Genomic DNA, 6,478 nt, shown 5'->3' with positions numbered 1-6,478 from the left:
GTCTGAGCACTAATGACTGGGTTTTACCCCTTTCTCCTGCTCTTCCGGCCTGCTACTCTGTGCTAAGCCCGTGCTTACCTTGCTCCCGGAGACCCAGTCCCTCTCGGGAGGGTAACAAGGAAAGTGTTCATTAGCCTTTAAAAACAGGAGTTTATTCACTTACAGTTCAGGACACTAGAAATCCGAGTTCAAAGTCTCAGCCTGTAGGGGCTGGGGGAAAGCCCCTTGACCTTGGGCTTCAGCTCTGCCTCTTGCTCCTGGCCCACTGAAGCTAGAGCCATCTCTTCACTCAGACAGCTACTGCCTGCTGAGGCTAACAAGCCAAAGGTCGACAAATAAAATGGCACAGTCCAGATGTTACCAAGCCACACGGCAGGCCATTAATTCAAGTCCATTGTAAGTCCCAAGGTCAGCAGAGCATGGCAGGCTGCTAAACAATGACACAGCCACAGGCAGGGTCCAAGTATGCCATGAGCTAGAGACTGTCCCCAAGGTTTCTCCTTATATACAGGAAACAGACCACATCCCAAAGGCAGCTACTCAGCTACTTGTGGTAGATCCAATCATGGAGTTGATTGCCAGTCTCATCATGGGGAATAACTACCACCAGCTGCCCAGTCACTCAAGCAGGCCTAGCCAAGTTGACATACAGATTTAATTACCTCAGGGAGCTCTGGTGGCATAGTGACTAAAGCATTTGACTGTTAACCAGAAGGCTGGAGGTTCAAACCTATAAGCCACTCCTCAGAAAGAAGATTGGGCACTCTATTTCCATGGTGATACTGCCCCAGAAACCCACGGAGAGGTCACTATGAGTTGTATCTGACTTGATGGCAGTGAGTTTGGTTTTTTAATAGATATGATTTGGGTGATGATATTACATGTTATTTGTGTTACAAAAATATTCATATACATTATAGAACTAATAGGGGACAAAGTTGGAGTAGCTTCTCAGCCATAGCCAAACACCTGGAGAGAGTGAATCAACAGGCCTGTGGGCTTGGGCCTATGGTCTCAGCCACAAAGAGCTAACTGATACAACATAAAAACAAAAAAACAAACTCACTACCATCCAATCTATCCTGACTCACAGCAACTCTTCCTTGGGTTTCTGAGGCAGTATCTTTACAGAGGTATTTTGCCCAATCTTCCTTCCAAAGAGTGGCTGGTGGGTTTAAACCGCCAGCCTTTTGGTTAGCAGTCAAATGCCTCAGGCACTATGCCACCACAACATAGTATATAAAAATCTTGATCTACATCTTACTTTGGTGAGTAGCGACTAGGGTCTTAAAAGCTTTCAAGCAGCCCACTAATACACAGCTATTGGTCTCCTATCATCAGGAGCAAAAAAGAGTGAAGAAAATCAAAGTCATATTGAAACAATTACTCCAAGGGTCTGATGGACCAGGGGAACCTCAGCCTTCACAACCCTGAGACCAGAAGAACAAGATGATGCCCAGCTACCAGTGCCAACCACTCAGAAAGGAATAAAAATTAGAGATCCTGCATACAGTGGGAGTTAAAATGTGGAACCAAATTCAAAACCACAAATATGATTAGAATTACTGGCTGAATAGAGACTGGTGGAACTCCTGAGACTGTGGCCCAGGTTATCCTTGGGGCCTGGAACTAGGCTCACTTCTGTGTATTAACTCTCACCCAAACAGCAGAAAGGCAGAAGAGCAGAACTTCGACCCGAGGGAGATCCACCCCTTAGATCAAGCAACTGTGAGAAATCAGAAAGGCAGCATTTGCATAGGGGAAAGCTGGGCATACAGAAATGCACAGACAAGGCGGACACAGGGAAGGGGTAGTCATAGGGAGGAAATGGAAGGAAAGCTGTTTAGTGTTGGGATTGTAACTGGTGCTGTGTAACCAAATGTGTGTGAACTGTTGAGTAAAATGAACCTGCTTTGTAAATTTGCATCGAAATCATAATTTTTTTTTCTTTTTAAAGACCTCTTTAAAAATGTCACTTTGAGGACTAAGGTGGCCCTCAATGAAGCCATGATGTTTTCCATCACCTCATACATATGTGAAAGGCAGGCAATGCATATGAAAGACCACAGAAAAACTGATGAATCTGAATTATGGTGTTATACCACTGACTACGAGAAGAACAAAGAAATCTGTCTCGAATGAAATACAGCTAGAACGGTTCTTAGAAATAACAATGGCAAAACTTTGTCTCATGTACTTTGGACATATTATCAGGAGATACCACTCCCTAGAGAAGACATCACACTTGGTAAAGTAGAAGGTCAAAAGAGGAAGACCCTCAATGAGATGGATTGACACAGCAGCTACAATGATGGGATCAAGCATCACAACAATTGTGAGAATGATGCACAACCACACTGTACTTTGTTTTATCTTACATGGGGTCACCATGAGTCAAAATGGACTTGACAGCACCTAACAACCACAAGAATTCTTTGCCACACACTGTGTTTTCAGTTTGACAGATGTTATCTTTATCTTCATCATGATCAGGAATGGAAAATATATTAAGTTGAATTGTGTCTCTTCAAAAGATATATTGAAATCCTAACTCCTAGGACCAGTGAAAGTGAATTTATTTATAAAGAGAGTCTTTGGAGAAGTAGTTAAGTTCACACAACATCATACTCCAGTACCATTGGTCCTAATCCAATATGACTGGCTTACTTATAAGATAAAGAGAAGAGACTCAAGACAAAGTGATGAATAGCCATGTGAAGAACAAGTCAGAGAAAGGTGTTATGCTTCCACAAGCAAGGAACATCTGGGGCAAGAAATGAAGATGGGATCTTCTCCTAGAGGCTTCAGAGGAAGTGTAGCTCTGATGACACCGTGAATTGGGACTTCCATCAGGAATGGTGAAAGAATAGATTTCTGTCATTTTAAGCCACCCCATGTGTGGTACTTTCTACAACAGCTCTGTGAAACTACAAGAGTGTTGTTGTTGTTGTTAGGTGCTGGCGAGTCTTCTCCAACTCATAATGACAGTACAGCACAATGAAACACTACCCAGTTACATGCCAGCTCTGTGATCCCTGCTGTACTTGAGCCCATCACCGCAGCCACTATGTTGATCCATCTTGGTGAGGGCCTTCCCCTCTTTCGCTGACCCTCCACCTTCCCACGCATGACATCCTTCTCCAGGGAATGGTTCTTTCTGACAACACGATCAAAGTTGGTGAGGTGAAATCTGGCCATTCTCACTTCCAAGGAGCATTCCAACTGCATTTCCTCCAGAACAGATTTGTTAGTTCTTTTAGCAGTCCATAGTACTTTCAGCATTCTTTGCCACCACCTCATCTCAAAAGCATCAATTCTTCTTTGGTCTTCCTTATTCGTTGTCCAGCTCTCACATGCATATGAAACAATTGAAAAAGCATGGCTTATGTCAGGTACACCTTAGTCCTCAAGGAGACATCTTTCCTCCTCAGCACTTGAGAGAGGTCCTTTGCAGCTGACTTGCCCAGTGCTATATGTCCTCTGATGTCCTCACTGCTGCTTCCATTGGTGTTGATTGAAGAACCAAGCGATGTGAACTCTGACAATTTCAAACTTTTCTCCATTTATCATGATGCTGCTTATAGGTCCAGTTGTGAGGATTTTTGTTTTCTTTATATTGAGATGAAATCCATACTGCAGACTGTAGTCTTCAATCTTCATCAGTAAGTGCTTCAAGTTATCCTCACTTTCTGCAAACAAAGTTGTGTCATCAGCATATTGCATGTTGTTAGCGATTCTTCCTCCAGTCCTGATGCCACATTTTTCTCATATAGTTCAGCTTCTAGGATTATTTACTCAGCATATAGTTTGAATAAGTATGGTGAAAGGATACAACCCTGACACACTCCCTTCTTGATTTTAAACCATAGAATGCCACATTGTTCTGTTCCAATGACAGCCTCCTGGTCTAGGTACAGGTTCCTCATGAGTACAATTAAGTGTTCTGGAATTCCCATTCTTCTCAATGTTATCCACAATTTGTTAAGATCCACACAATTAAATGCCTTTGCATAGTCAATAAAACACAAGTAAACGTCTTTCTGGTATTCTTTGCCTTGAGCCAAGATCCATCTGACATCATCAATGATATTCCTCGTTCTATGTCCTCTTCTGAATCCAACATGCAACTCTGGAAGTTCTCTATCAATATACTGCTGCAACCATTTTTGAATTATCTTCAGTAAGATTTTACTTGCATGTGATATTAATGATATTGTTTGATAATTTCCACATTCTGTGGGATCACCTTTCTTTGGAATGGGTACAAATATGGATTTCTTCCAGTCATTTCTCCAGGTAGCTGTCTTCCAAATCTCTTGGCATAACTGAGTGAGGGCCTCCAGTGGGGCATCCATTAATGAAACATCTCAATAGGTATTCCATCAACCCTTGGAGCCTTGTTCTTCACCAATTTCCTCAGTGCAGCATTGACTTTTTCCTTCAATATCATCAGTTCTTGATCATATGCAACCTCCTAAAATGGATGAACGTACACCAATTCTTTTTGGTACAGTGGCTCTGTATATTCCTTCCATCTTCTTTTGATGTGTCCTGCATCATTCAATATTTTGTCCATAGAATCTTTCAATATCGCAACCTGAGACTTAATTATTTTCTTCAATTCTTCCAGCTTAAGAAAGGCCAAGTGTGTTCTCCCCTTTTGGTTTTTTAACTCCAGGTCTTTTCACATTTCATTACAGCAATTGGCTTTGTCTGCTCAAGCTGCTCTTTGAAATCTTCTGTTCAGCCTTTTATCTTGTCATTTCTTCCATTTGCTATAGCTACTCTTCACTCTAGGGAAAGTTTGAGATTCTCTTCTGACATCCATCTTGGTCTTTTCTTCTTTTCTCATCTTTTTGATGCCCATTTGCTTTCTTGATGGATGATGTTCTTGATGTCACCCCACAATTCTGTTTTTTGGTCACTGGTGTTCGATACATCAAATCTATTCTTTAGATGGTCTTTAAATTCAGGAGGGATATATTCAAGACCATATTTTGGCTCTCATGGACTTCTTTTAATTGTCTTCAACTTCAAGTTGAACTTGCATCTGAACAGTTGATGGTCTGTTCCACAATCAGCTCCTGGCCTTGTTTTGGCTGAAGATATTGAGCTTTTCCATTGCTTCTTGCCACAGATGTAGTCAATCTGATTCCTGTGTGTTCCATCAGGTGAAGTTCACATGTATAGCCGCTGTTTGTGTTGTTGAACAAATGTATTTACAATGAATAAGTCATTGACCTTGCACAATTCTATCATGTGATCTCCAGCGTTATTTCTCTCACCAAGGCCAAAATTTCCAACTACCAGTGATTCTTCTTTGTTTCCCACTTTTGTATTCTAGTCACCAGTGATGATTAACACATCTTCATTGCATATTTGGTCAATTTCAAACTGCAGAAGTTGATAAAAATATTCAATTTCCTCATCTTTGCCTTTGGTGGTTGGTGCATAAATTTGAATAATAGTTGTATTAACTGGTCTTCCTCATAGGTGTATGGATATTATTCTATCACTGACAGCATTGTACTTCAGGGTAGATCTTGAAACATCCTTTGTGATGATGGATGCCGTGCCATTCTTCTTCAAATTGTCATTCCTGGCATAGTAGATCGAATGGTTGTCTGATTCAAAATGGCCAAACCAGTCCATTTCAGCTCACTATTGCCTAGGATATCAATCTTTATGTGTTCCATTTCATTTTTGACAAGTTCCAATTTTCTTAGATTCATACTTCATACATTCCATGTTCTTATTATTAATGGTTTTTTTGCAGGTATTTCTCCTCAAATTGAGTCATGCCATGTTAGCAAATGGAGGTCTTGAAAGCTTTACTTTATCTGTATCAGTAAGTTTGGTCCTACTCTGATGATGCAGCTCTTTCCGAGTTGTATTTTGAAAGTCTTCTGACCTAAGGGGCACACCCTCCTGCACTGTATTGGATAATGTCTCTGGGCTATTCATAAAGCTGTGCAGTAATGTATCAGACAGTGTTTCTCTGCTCTTCGTAAGGCATTCCCTGGTCAATTTTTTGAGAAGTGGATGGCCTCCTCCTTCTTCCTACTCTATCTCAGGCTGCAAGCCGCACTGATACCTGGGCACCATGTGCACCCTGCTGGGTTTGAAACACAGGTGGCACAGCCTCAAGACTCACAGCAACATGCAAACCACAACACGATGACAAACTGACAGACAAGTTTGTCTCCCTTAGCTGTATGAGACCTCTCCATCCTCTTCTTACCTGGCTCCCTGGTGCTTCTGTGCTCTGTCATCCCCCTGGCTTCTCTTTCCCCCACTTTCCTGCCTGGTTGGGGTAGGGCCTGGGTCCCTCCCATTACCTGGATCACTGGCTGCTGCTCTGCTCTGTCATCCTCTCTACTACAAGAGCAGGTATCATGATTCTCAAACATAGGTAGTATTAATTTAAAATAGAAAAAGATAACAATATAAATATACCCACTTCTCACTTATTTACTTG

The sequence above is a fragment of the Orycteropus afer genome, unplaced genomic scaffold, assembly GCF_000298275.1.
Source record: "Orycteropus afer afer isolate SDZICR_OR568_19922 unplaced genomic scaffold, OryAfe1.0 scaffold00411, whole genome shotgun sequence".
Lineage (NCBI taxonomy): Eukaryota > Metazoa > Chordata > Mammalia > Tubulidentata > Orycteropodidae > Orycteropus > Orycteropus afer.
Note: the sequence above shows the minus strand (reverse complement) of the source record.